The sequence below is a fragment of the Pongo abelii genome, chromosome 3 (assembly GCF_028885655.2).
Source record: "Pongo abelii isolate AG06213 chromosome 3, NHGRI_mPonAbe1-v2.0_pri, whole genome shotgun sequence".
Lineage (NCBI taxonomy): Eukaryota > Metazoa > Chordata > Mammalia > Primates > Hominidae > Pongo > Pongo abelii.
In genome coordinates this window covers 41,276,926-41,290,626 of record NC_071988.2, presented here as the reverse complement: position 1 = coordinate 41,290,626, position 13,701 = coordinate 41,276,926, and the positions used below count along the sequence as shown (strand labels likewise).

General features: G+C 43.0%; 1 long non-coding RNA gene across 3 annotated transcripts in view; it reads left to right on the top strand.

The window, feature by feature from the left end:
- LOC129058956 (uncharacterized) overlaps positions 1-13,701 on the top strand; it is a 29,197-nt gene that overhangs the window by 1,282 nt on the left and 14,214 nt on the right. For 2 of the 3 annotated variants that reach the window (XR_008524459.2, XR_008524461.2), the window contains exon 2: positions 4,405-4,533. This is a non-coding gene — a long non-coding RNA (uncharacterized LOC129058956). Of the gene's footprint in view, positions 1-4,404; positions 4,534-10,636; positions 10,902-13,701 lie in introns of those variants that run through there. The other variant, XR_008524462.1, reaches the window with a different exon arrangement.

Here is a 13,701-nt window from a genome sequence, read left to right as displayed (position 1 = left end):
AGGATCTAAACTTGACCCTGAAATCCAGAGAACCATGGAACAATTTTAATCAGAAGTGTGACATCCTGAGATTTAGAAAGATGTCTCTAACAGGGTGGAGGATGAACAGAGGGGCAAATTAAAAGTCAGGAAATTAGTTGTGAAGCCATTTTTATATATATAAACTAAAAATAAAATCCTAAGTAAGGGGTCTGTCGACTGACTGGACAGATCCCTTTCTTGGCCAAGGGGACCCCAGCCATGATGGGACAGGAGATCAGACATGCCTCATTATATCCCCTCCCTTTTGTAGTTTAGACACAACTAACTAGCAACTACTTAGGCGTGGAAAGTTAGCGTTTTCCTTTCAAATTAGTTCTAGGAAGTCAGCCTATGTTTAATATGTTAATGTTACAATAAAGATCATAACATTGACAGAACAAACTCTTTGTGGGAATAGGATACCAAATTATAAACAGGACCTAAGGCCATGCCAGGCAAGGGTTAAGTCATGCACCCCCCCCCCCCCCACACTTAAAAAATAAACTGTGTTCTACCACAAGAGGTTTTTTTTTTTTTCCCTCTGGCAGCTAAACAACCACTGGCCTAGAGAGAAGCAATATTAAAACAATTACAACTAATCCAGCTCACAGACACTAACTGAACCCCTGCTATACCAACCATAGCTACAGCTTTGATTGCACAAGCTTTGATTGCAATGAAAGATTTCAGTAACATTCTCCAGATAAGACCACTGACCATAGGCTGGTTCTGGCCACTTTACAGAGGCCATGCACTTGTGTGTGCCTTCATCTCTGCTTCACCTTTCGAGGTACAGAGCCTAACTGTAATACATTAAATATTAAGTCTCCACCCCAAGGTGAACACAGGTTGTATGTAACATGCATGTTGTTCCATACGCATGTATCAGGACTACTTTTATGAATATTCATAGCTCTTCCTGTAACCTGTTGAATATGTATGTTTAGCCAACCTATTCAGCATAAAGCTCCTACCCCAGCCCCTCTTCCTTTAAAGTGCCTGTCTCTGGTCCTTGCTGGAGGCTGTGCTTCCCAGCCCATGAGAGGGCCACCTTGCAGGCTGTATCTCCTTATAAGAAATAAAGTCTCATTTTCTTAATGTATAGATCTTGTGAGTTTTAAGTTAACACATACATGTAGGAAAAATGTGATGAGATTCTGGATTGAGGCGGTGTTGTCGAGGAAAAGAAGAGGAAAGATGACTTGGAGGTGGCTTCTAAGATGTGGTGACCAGGTATGGGTGTGTAGGAAGGGGAATGTCATCTGCTGAGACCTGAAGAAGAGTGTAGAAAAAAATGCATTAGAAGAGCAGTAGATTGAGAATCAAATATGAAGGGGCTAGGGAGAGGGAGCGGACTGGGGACCTACGGGAAAGCTGGCACCCTATCAGAAAACCATGAGACTGTAATGCTCTTCCTCTGTCAGATGTGTGGTTATCCTCTAGTATCCACGGGCAGACCAGGTGCTAGTCAGCTGCAGCCGAGAAATCAAATGGGGTTCTCTTGAAACAGTACAAACCTCTTTTTCTAAGGCCACTGCCCAAGTTCAGGTCCTTCAGATCTCTAGCCTGGATTACTCATCCTCCTAGCTGAGCTAAAATGCCACCTCCTCTGCACTCTTCCCATATCATTTACTCCATATTTTTATAGCACTTACATTTTTTAACATTTCTTAGAATTGTATGTCTCCTTGCCAGTGTATGTGTTTGTGTGTGTCTATGGCAGTCAACTCAGGCTGTCATAACGAAATACCATAAAGTGGGTAGCATAAGCAACATGAATTTGTTTTCTCACAGTTCTGGAGGCTGGGAGGTTTAAGATTAAGGTGCCAACAAGGTAAGTTTCATTTTAGCCGGCAGCTGCCATTTTCTGTGTGCTCAATTTAGGAGGGGGTAAATGATCTCTGTCTTCCTCTCTTCCCCTTCTTACAAGGTCGCCAGTTCTATCGGATTAGGACCCCATCCTTATGACTTAAGTTAGCCTTAATTACTTCCTAAAGATCTTGTTTCCAAATATATACAGTCACATGAGGGTTAGGGTCTTGACATATGAATTTTGAGGGACACAATTCAGTCCATAGCTATATATATTTTATATATATGCATGTAAGTACATATATTTTTTACTGATTTAAAGGATCATCTTATTACAAAAATATTAAAATAGAAAATGTTCTCTATTGTAAATTCCATATAGCTAATTAATCTCACAGTTACTTCTTTTGATTTTGCTGAACTCTTATATCCATAGCAATATACAGTTGCTATTGATGAATGAGTGTAATTCCATGAATGTTTCTTGATATTTTTGTTAAAGAGTAAAATGAAAGTGAAACAACTAAGACACATATCTTCAACTTTGCATATTAAAATAATTGCAAGTTTACTCTCCTAAGTAGTTGTATTTAGTGTATGAGAATAGTCCTAATCCCTGCCAAAATTTTCTATTTTTAGTTCTTACCAATATTAGGTATATAAAATGGTATGTCATTATTTTTTCAATTTGCATTTTCGTGAGTAGTAGTGAGGCTGAGCATCTTTTCACAACTTTATTGGCCATTCAGATTTTCTCTCCTGTTGGCTTTTTTTTTGAGACACAGTCTTGCGCTGTCGCCCAGGCTGGAGTGCAACGGCGCAGTCTTGACTCGCTGCAGCCTCCACCTCCCAGGTTCAAACGATTATCCTGCCTCAGCCTCCCGAGTAGCTGGGATTACAGATGCCTGCCACCATGCTGGGCTAATTTTTTGTATTTTTAGTAGAGGTGGGGTTTCAGTATGTTGGCCAGGCTGGTCTCAAACTCCTGACCTCGTGATCTACCCACCTCAGCCTCCCAAAGTGCTGGGATTACAGGTGTGAGCCACTGTGCCTGGCCTCTGTTGCCTCTTTTCTGTTGAGCTGTTTGTCTTTTATTATGGCCCATTATTATTGATTTGTTGGCATTTTAAAAATTTTTGTTAAAATTGTGTTTTGATACTAGTTTTTTGTTATATTGTTACTGGTAGAGGGTCTTGACTGCAAGTTGTCCAGATTCTTGGCATTTTGAACAAAGAATTGGACAAAACGCCCAGCAAAGCAAAGAAAGAATGAAGCAATGAAAGAACAAAAGCAGGGATTTGTTGAAAACGAAAGTACACTACACAATGTGGGAGCTGCCTGATACAGAATCTTCTCGGGTCCAAATACCCTCTAGGTTTCCAACTGGCCACTTCATGCTCACCTCATGTAAATGAAGTGGTGGCCTGCAATCAATCAGTTGCTTTGTGCAGCCAATCAGAGGCTGAAGTGGAGTTACAAAGGTCACACTCCTGTGCAAACATCTTCACCTTCCCTTTCCTCTCTTCCTCTTCCTATGAGGCCACCAGTTTTATCTGATTAGGACCCCATCCTTATAACTTCAGTTCACCTTAATTACTTCTTGAAGATTCTGTCTCCAAATACATACAGTCGCCTAAGGGTTAGGGCTTTGACATATGAATTTTGGGGAACACAGTTTAGTCCGTAGCTATATATGAAGTTACAAAGGTGAAGGCTAAGGTGAAGTTACAAAGTTGCACTTTCACACTAACAAAGACTGAGCCTCAGTCAGTCAGATTGGTTGCGACAACCAATTTCCCATCTGCCACGCAGGAAAGGGGGGGTTTGCAAAGGGAGAGCCTCTGGTCTTTTTATTACTTAGGCATGGAAAGTTAGGGTTTTCCTTTCAATTTAGTTCTAGGAAATCAGCATGAAATGGCCTTAGGTTCCCTGCCTCCAGACCCTATTGTCCTGCCTCAATATGAGTTGAAAAATTTCCTTTCCCTTTCAAAGCTGAATAAAAATACTAAACGACTATACAGGAGAAGGATGGTGTGACAATCTGTCCTGCAACCTTAGACCCCAAGCTGAAGTAGAAACTGTTAGGCCATGACTCTGTGAATCTGCCAAATGAAGACAAATGAAAAAGGGGCACAAACCAGGTTGCTTTCCAAATGGTCCATAGTTTCCCTGCCTGATTATTGAAACATGATACTCCCCATTAAAACTCTTTTTAATAAGTTGAGTTCCTTTTGCTGACTGAATCAACTTAATCATATTAGTCTAATAATGGAATCCTTTCGAGTTCACTGTTTGCTTCTTCTGCATTCTCAGATGTGCTGAATATAAGCTAATAAAGACCACAAATGTGAGCCTATAATGGAGGTTTTAAAACGGCTTCTAAGAAGTAATCATTTGTTTTGAATGAATAAAAATCAGAAGGTAACAACTTTGTTAGATTTGTACTACAGTTATCCTTACAGTGTTCAATTTTACCGATAGCTAGATTTTCTTCTTCTTTTGTTCTTCCCCTAAAGCATAAGCATTTCAAAGGCAGACTGTATTTTCCCCATTTCTGTGTCATTTCCCCAGGTTTCAAACAAAGCCATAAATGTTGATGTAGATATCGGACAGTGTTTCAAGCAATTTAGATACAATATAAAATATACTGATGCCATAGTAGAAGAAGTTGAAGCCACTTTGCCAAGATACTTGGTTCTGGTAAGATATTTTAATGATTGGTTTTAACTGTTGAATGCAATGACATCTATCATTTTTTTCTGCAAGAAGTATCATTAATAGTTTTATGTTTTGTGTTCTGTTTAATGTATAGATAATATTTGAATCTCTTCTTTTATTGTTTCTAACCATTGGAATTTGTCTTTTTTTCCTACTGTTTTCCTACTGTATTTCTTTCTTTTTTCTTTTTTATTTTTTGAGATGGAGTTTTGCTCTTGTTACCCAGGCTGGAGTGCAATGGCACCATCTCAGCTCACTGCAACCTCCGCCTCCTTAGTTCAAGCGATTCTCCTTCCTCAGCCTCCCGAGTAGCTGGGATTATAGGCATGTGCCATCACACCTGGCTAATTTTGTATTTTTAGTAGAGATAGGGTTTCTCCATGTTGGTCAGCCTGGTCTCGAACTCCTGACCTCAGGTGATTCACTCACCTCAGCCTCCCAAAGTGCTGGGATTACAGGCATGAGCCACTGCGCCCAGCCCCCTACTGTATTTCTTTACTTTCTTCCTTGATCATTCTTCTTGGCAATGAGATAACTTCTCAAGTATACATGGTTGTCTTAGTCAGGACTCTCTTGATTGCAGGAGACAGAAATTAAACCCAAACAGACTTATGGGGGACAAAAGGCAAAATAATATGACTACTCTGAAAAGATCAGAGATAGACAATGTTTTAGTAGACATGCATATGTTTAAGAGCCCAAATGACATCAAAGAAAACTGTGTTCTTGTCTCTGCTTCTCTCTGAGTTGATTTCATTGTCAAGTTGATTCTTCTTCAACTTTAGTCCATATACCACCAGATTAGTAAGACTAGCCTGTAGAAAGTGCCTCTTGCTTGATACTTTCAATTTAATGAGCCAGGCTTGATTCTCACTGGATCAAATTTGGTCCCATAAAAATTTCTACACCAATCATTTAGTTTAAGAGACAGATTGACCATGCTTGGGTCATTCACTCACTCTTGTTTGAATGGAGAGTTTTGAAGGGAATGTATGCAAGATCATTACAGCAGGTAGCTAGCATAGTATGAGGAGGACAGGAAAGGGCACCCCACCCCCATCCCCACACACACCAGGAGTGTTGGGTAAGCATCAGGGGATGGTTGGGCTGTTGTTAACTGTCTCTCTAGAGTAATAATTAGTTACAGTAAGCACCAGGGAAGGGCAGTCTCCTAGTAGATAGAAAATACCTGAAACTGGTGATCAGCAGCTTCCTGATAAGATCTCAGGAGTTGGGCGAGTAGGCTCAAGCAAGACAGCCCACCCCAAGGGAAGAATCAGGGGAGGAGTAATGCAAGATCCCAGAAGTATGCCAACATGCAAAGCCCCAGGTTGAAAGGTCAAACCATGCACTTGATCTCTCAAGTTGCCCACTTGGCCCTCCTCCAAGTATACGTTACTTCCTTTCATTCCTTTCTGCTACTTGCCTCTCGGTTGAATTCTTTCTTCTGAGGTGGCAAGAATTGAGGTTGCTGCAGACCCATACAGATACAGATTCGCAGCTGGTAACTGGATGAACCTCATTTGACACTCTGTGTGTTGCTATAATAAGAACAATGTATGGACGCCAGGTACAGCAAAAAAAAAAAAAATTGATTCTGCTACACTCCTTCCATAGGGTCAGGGTGAATTCCTAAGTGTTACCTAACTTATTTTAATTGAAGGTAAGAAAATCCAAATGTAACACAAACGCCGAAGCTGAAGCAATTGACTACCAAGAGGCCATTATTCCATTTGGCTAGAAATTGGCTGATGAAACAAGAATTGATTCCAGAGTTATTGATGACTTGGCTCTCCCCCTGTTTTCAAGGGGGATTCTACTGAACCATCAAGTCATCAATTTGCTCATTTCTGCTTCCATCAGTGATTAATAATTCTGTGGTTGGATAGGGTATCTTTGCAATTGCTAAGTGCTAAGTCATTCATTTCATTAGTAATACATTCCTACTTTTATTTGCTGCCTGAAAAGTAAGCTCCATAAGCTCTGCAGTTATAGCTTGAGCATGAAGTCTTAACTAAGAAATGAAAATTATTGTTACCTTTAAAAATTGGTAATGTAAGAAAAACTTTAAGACTTTAGAATGGGTGCACGTTCAGTGGAATGCTGAAGACTGGGAATTATCTGATGCTGTATCAGTGTATCTTTGTCTTTGACTAGGCTATGTTTTAAACTCTTTAAATTGTAAATAAATGATAGCAATGCAACTACTTCTTATCTATTACCTCTCTATTGATGATGTGACAAATTATGACAAGTTTCATGACTTAAAATAACACAAGTTTATTATCTTATAGTTCTGAAGGTCAGAAGTCCCACACAGGTCTCCCTGGGATAAAATCAAGTTCTGCAGGGCTCCACTCCTTTCTAGAGGCTCCAGTGGAGAATTCATTTTCTTCCCTTTTCCAGATTTAGAGCTCACCTTTGATTATTGGACTCCTTTCTCCATTTTCAAAGCCAGCAATGTTGCATCTTTCTGAACATTTCTCTATAGGCACAGCCCCCTCCGACTCTCTTCTGCCATCCTCTTCCCCCTTCTGCCATCCTCTTCCCCCCCCCCTTTTTTTTTTTTTTTTTTGGAGTGCAGTGGCATGCTAGAGTGCAGTGGCATGATCTCCACTCACTGCAACCTCCACATCCTAGGTTCAAGTGATTCTCCTGCCTCAGCCTCCTGAGTAGCTGGGAATACAGGCATGTGCCACCACGCCTAGCTAATTTTTTTTTTTTTTTTTTGCATTTTTAGTAGAGACGGGGTTTCACCATGTTGGCCATGCTGGTCTCAAACTCCTGACCTTAGGTGATCCGCTCCCCTCAGCCTCCCATAGTGCTGGGTGAGCCACCATGCCCGGCCCAGCCTTTTCCACTTTTAAAGACTTGTGATTATTTTGGACCCACTTGGATAGCCCAGGGTACTCTCCCTATAAGGTCAGATGATTAGTAATCTTAATTCCATCTGTAACCTTAACTCCCCTTTGTCATGTAATTTAAGAAATTCACAGGTTCTGAGGATTAGGATGTGGACTTCTTGGGATGAGAGGGAGGGAAGGGTGGTATTATTCTGCCTACCACATCTATAGACATGCAAATAAATTCTGCCAAGTGGAGACTGAATTGACTTTTCTACCTATCTACTCCTATATAAAAATCCAGTTTTGTTTCTATTTGTAAGTTCATTTCAATATTCCTTTATTCTATATAAATTTGTAGTCTTTGAATGGGATGTGGTGGCTCACTACTGTAATCCCTGCACTTTGAGAGGCTGAGGCAGGAGGATCATTTGAGGCCAGTAGTTTAAGACCAGTCTGAGCAACATAATGAGACTCCTGTCTCTTAAAAAAAAGAATTTTTTTTTTTTTATCTAGCCAAGCATGGTGGTGCAAGCCTGTAGTCCTAGCCAGGATTGCTTGAACTCAGGAGTTCAAGGCTGTAGTGAGCTATGATTATGCCACCGCCTTCCAGCCTGGGCAAGAGAGTAAGACTCTCTCTCTTAAAAAAAAAAAGGAAAAAACAAGGAAAAAACTTGTAATCTTGACTTCTCCATTGAATCAGTGTGAACAGCCTTCCCAGTCCCCTCATTAATTAATGAGCTACACAAAATCTTTGACATGTATTTATTTTATAGATAAAATAAAATAATTATTTTATAAAGATTACATAGTTATGTCAAATTTTACTTTTTTGAAAATGTATCAGAGACTTAGCTACTAGACATAAAATAATATATGTATACTAGAAATATATTCTAGAGCTTCAGAAACTGAGTCTATCTCCCAGTCTCTTCCATCTTCTTATAAATTTCAACATGCACAGGAGATGGACCTCACTGGGATTGTAATGGCTAGTGGTTGAAAGTTGGAGATCAGATTGCTTCTCCCTGACACTTGAAACTCAACTTTGCACCACAATCAATTCAAGGGAATTGTTTAAAATCACCTTTTCATTTATCTGTCTGGGTCCTGGAGAAATTTTACAATCTACTTTTTTCCCTGGTTTTCAAAGTTTTGTTTATTTGAGTAGTTTCTAGCCATTATCCTGTTTGCTCCTGAGAGGCATGCTGAGAGAGAGGGAAAAAATTCTTGGGCTGATTACAGAGTCTAGTACACTGAGGTGGAGGTGGACTCCTGGCAGGCTCAAGGTATAGCTAATAAAGATGACAGTTCTGAAGCTGCAGGAAGCAGTGGCCCAGGCAACAGCAGGCCCCAAACCATGCCCCATCCAGCCATGCACAGAGAAGTGTGTCTCAGCATGGGGTGGGGGAAGGGGAGACAGACAGATGCCTCCACAACAGTGCCTCCCACCCCACCTGGCCTGTACCTGCTTTCTTTTTTTTATTTTTTTTTTGAGACAGAGTCTTGTTCTGTCACCCAGGCTGGAGTGCAGTGGCGCAATCTCGGCTCACTGCAACCCCTGCCTCCAGGGTTCAAGAGATTCTCCTGCCTCAGCCTCCTGAGTAGCTGGGCTTACAGGTGCCCACCACCATGCCTGGCTAATTTTTGTATTTTTTTTAGTAGAGACGGGATTTCACCATCTTGGCCAGGCTGGTCTCAAACTCCTGACCTCGTGATTGACCTGCCTCGGCCTCCCAAAGTGCTGGGATTACAGGCATGAGCCACCTTGCCCGACCGCCTGTACCCTTGTAGCTATGCCCTTTCTAGTCCTCTGGAGAGCCTGCCACCCCAACAATAGCTGAGACGGTGGCTCTCCTGTGCATGCATGTACGTGTGTGTATACATGCACACCCTCCTTTTCCACAGCTCCAGGAAAAGCAGTCCCAGCAGAGCCACAGTGGATTTCTCTGTGGGTGGACAGTGCACCTGTACATACAAACCCCACTCAGAACTCAGATCCAAGCAGAAATACCTCCTGCAGCCTTGCCCATCATCAACACAGTAGGACAGCATCCTCCATGGGGGAGGGGGGGTGCCCACTAGAGGCCTCAATTGGCTAGACATGTGACAATGGCCATGGCAGACTCACCAGTTGCCTTTCACTGCTTTGATGTCACTCAGGAGGTTCCAGGCCAGAAAGATGCCAAAGATCTGGAGGAAGGTGATACTCACAAAGACCTTGGTTATGACGATCAGGTTGTCCAGCAGCCATTTCTCAAACTAACCCATGTAGCCTTTGGTGTGGATGGAGCCCTGCTGCTCCAGCTCCAGTTTAAGCCAGGCATCACAGTGAAGTGGCATCGTTGTCTGGGGTAACATCCGAGGTTCGTTGCCTCATGCCAAGGAAATCAAGGACATGGACACACACAGGAGTGAGTTTAAGAGTAGAGGTTTAATAGGTGAAAGAAGGAGAAAAGAAAATAGCTTTCTCTTCTGCAGAGAGAGAGGGGCACCCAAGTGGGTCTTCTGGTCCCATGATGAAGTACACAGGGGTTTTATAGACTGGCTTGAGGAGGTGGTATCTGATCTACACAGGGCCCAAAGAATGGTTGGACCAGGTGAGACATTTACATAGTGCAAGAGGAAGTTGGCCGTCCCACCCTAGTCTTCTATTATGCAAGTGGCTTCTCTGCTTTACCAGCTCCACATTGTCTGCTCCTTACTGTTCACGTGGTTGGCAAGGAAAAGGGAAGATGGAGCCGCCATTTTGAGCATGCCTAGCCCCCTGGTAGCCTTCTCCTATTGGAACAGCTGCTAGCATTCAGCCATGCAAGCTTCCAGCTTGCTTATTTATGTCTGCAGCTCAATTTTACAGGCAGCTTTGTGTTATAAACACATGTTGTAAAGGGAGGGGATGTTTACGGAAACTCAGAGAAAGGAAGTCGTGTAGAGAGGGCTGCACTGGCAATAGTTGTAACCTCTGGTCGGGGAGGCAGCCATTCCTGCAGCATCCCTACAAGGAGGAAGCCAGGGTAAAAAACTCAACCTCAAAACTGGCTGCACCTATAGTCCCAGCTACTCCCAAGGCTGAACCAGGAGGACCACTTGAGCCCAGGAGTTTGAGGCTATAGTACACTATGACTGCCTTTGTGAAAAGCTACTGCACTCCAGCCCGGGGAATACAGGGAGACTTGTCTCTAAAAACAACAATGACAAAAACCCAACCTCTTTATTCCTACCTCCCTCTGATCTCCTACCAGGGATCCCCAATGGCCAAATCCAAATTGAAGCCAGAAAGAAAGTAAATTCATTGAAGCAGCCCAAGCAGGTCAAATTCCCAGGGTCAAGAACAGGATGGATAAGTGTGGAGAACAAATCTGGAGAGGCAAACAGAAGATATTCAGCACAAACTCTATGAGATGGGTAGTATTACTGTGCCCATTTTATATATGTGGAAATTGAGATGCAGAGGGGTTAAATAATGCACCCATAGATAACAGGGGGATAAAAGTGGCATTGAAATCCAGAGTCTGTGTTTAACCGCTGTCTATACTGCTACCACTTTTTTCTCCATGATGTCTCCTGCATAGTGCCATATGGAATAGAGGTCCTCAACAATACATTTTAAAAGAAAACAAAAGAAAAGAAGACATTAAGTAAACTGTTTATGAAGACTTTAAGTTAGTTCTCTAGAACAGTGGTCGCCAACATTTTTGGTATCAGGGATTGGTTTCGTAGAAGACAATTTTTCCACAGACGGGAGTAGGGAATGGTTTGGGGATGAAACTGTTCCACCAGAGATTATCAGGCATTAGAGTCTCATAAGGAGCATGCAACCTAGATCCCTTGAATGTGCAGTCCATAATAGGGTTCGAGCTCCTATGAGAATCTAATGCCACTTCTGATCTGATAGGAGGTGGAGCTCAGGTGGTAATGCTCGCTTACCCAGTGCTCACCTCCTGCTATGAGGCCCAGTTCCTAACAGTTAGTACTGGTCTGTGGGCTGGAGGGAAGGGACCCCTGCTATATTAGTCCATTCTCACACTGCTGTAAAGAACTGCCCGAGACTGGGTAATTTATAAAGGAGAGACATTTTATTGACCCACAGTTCCATAGGGCTGGGGAGGCCTCAGGAAACTTACAATCGTGGCAGAAGGGGGAGCAAGCACATCCTTCTTCACATGATGGCAAGAGGGAGAAATGCCAAGCAAAATGGGGAAAAGCATCTTATAAAACCATCAGATCTCATGAGAACTCAATATCATGAGAACAGCAGCATGGGGCTAACTGCCCCCATGATTAAATTACCACCCACCAGGTCACTCCCACGACATATAAGGATTACGGGAACTACAATTCAAGATGAGATTTGGATGGGAACACAGCCAAACCATATCATTCCAACTCTGGCCTCTCCTAAATCTCATGTTCTCACATTTTAAAACACAATCATGCCTTCCCAACAGTCCCCCAGAGTCTTAACTCATTCCAGCATTAACCCAAAAGTCCAAGTCCAAAGTCTCATCTGCGACAAGGCAAGTCCCTTCCACCTATGACCCTGTAAAATCAAAAGCAAGTTAGTTACTTCCTAGATACAATGGAGCTGTAGGCATTGGGTAAATACACTTGTTCCAAATGGGAGTGCCAAGTCCTACCCACAGACCCTGACCCAGTGACTGATGAACAAATGCACTCAGACACAGATATCCAGTGAAAGAGCGGGCTAGGGGACCGGGCCACTCACAGACCCCAAGGAGGGTGCTGTAAAGAGTCAGCAGCCATGGCCTCAATTAGCCAGAGAAGTTCGCATTTATTTAGTGCAGATTAAATGACAAAGGTCTTGAGTAAACACCACTAGAGGGTAATTAACATTGCCAACCTCCCAAGTAGAGAGCAGTTATGCACCGCAGATAATCAAAGGTTAGTCTTAGGACCATATGAGTAAACAAGCTATTTAGATAAACTCCTCTACATTCCTATGTAAGCTTTTAAGAGAATTCAGCTGCCTTCAGTCAAATCTTTTACTGAAGCTATGCAAACCTCCCAGCATTCCAAGAAGGTTTGTGTCTGTTTCCTATAGCTTTATCGTTATAATTTCTCCCACCACCCTGACTGATTCTGTACAGAAATTGGCCAAAATGAAGGGGCTATAGGCCCCAAGCAAATCCAAAAATCCAGCGGGACCATCAAATCTTAAAGCTCTGAAATGATCTCCTTTGACTCCATGTCTCACATCCAGGTTATGCTGGTGCAAGAGGTGGGCACCCACAGCTTGGGCAGCTCCATCCCTGTGGATCTGCAGGGTACAGACCCCTCCCAGCTTCCATCATAGTTTGGCATTGAGTGTCTGCAGCTTTTCCAGGTGCAAGTTACAAGCTGCTGGTGAATCTACCATTCTGGGATCTGGAAGAGACTGGCCCTCTTCTTACAGCTCCACTAGGCAGTGCCCCAGTGGAGACTCTGTGTGGGGACTCTAACCCCACATTTCCCTTCCACACTGCCCTAGCAGAGGTTCTCCCTGAGGGCTCCACCCCTGCAGCAAACGTCTGCCTGGACATCCAGGCATTTCCATGCATCCCCTGAAATGTAGGCAGACGTTCCCAAACCTCAGTTTTTTACTTCTGTGCACCCACAGCCTCAACATCACGTGGAAGCTGCCAAGGTTTGGGGCTTGCACACTCTGAAGCCACAGCCCAAGCTGTACCTTGGCCCCTTTCAGCCATGGCTAGAGCTGTTGGGACACAGGGCACCAAGACTGGGTAATTTATAAAAGAAAGAGATTTAATTGACTCACACTTCCGCAGAGCTGTGGAGGCCTCAGGAAACTTACAATTGTGGCAGAAAGGGAAGCAAATACATCCTTCTTCACATGGCAGCAGCAAGGAGAAGTGCAGAGCAAAGAGGAGGAAACCCTCTTATAAAACCATCAGATCTCATGAGGACTCGCTGTCATGAGAAAAGCAGCATGGGGGTAACTGCCTCCATGATTCAATTACCTCCCACCAGGTCCCTCCCACAACATGTGAGGATTATAGGAACTACAATTCAAGATAAGGTTTGTGTGGGCGCACAGCCAAACCATATCACCTGCTCTGGAAGAATGTCCTAAGCTTGCAGTCCTAATTAGGGAAAAGGAGTCAGGCTGGCAGGACCTGGGGAAAGCAAAGAGATAAAGCAGATAAGCTATAGGTCTACCTTTCTTCATGGTCCAGGATGTGTAAACAAATAGAGGAAGAACATAAGCTATAGGTCTGCTTTTTGTTGTTGTTGTTGCCCAGGACATGTAGTCCTCCTGCACGGATAACATACCTATCTCACAAACTTC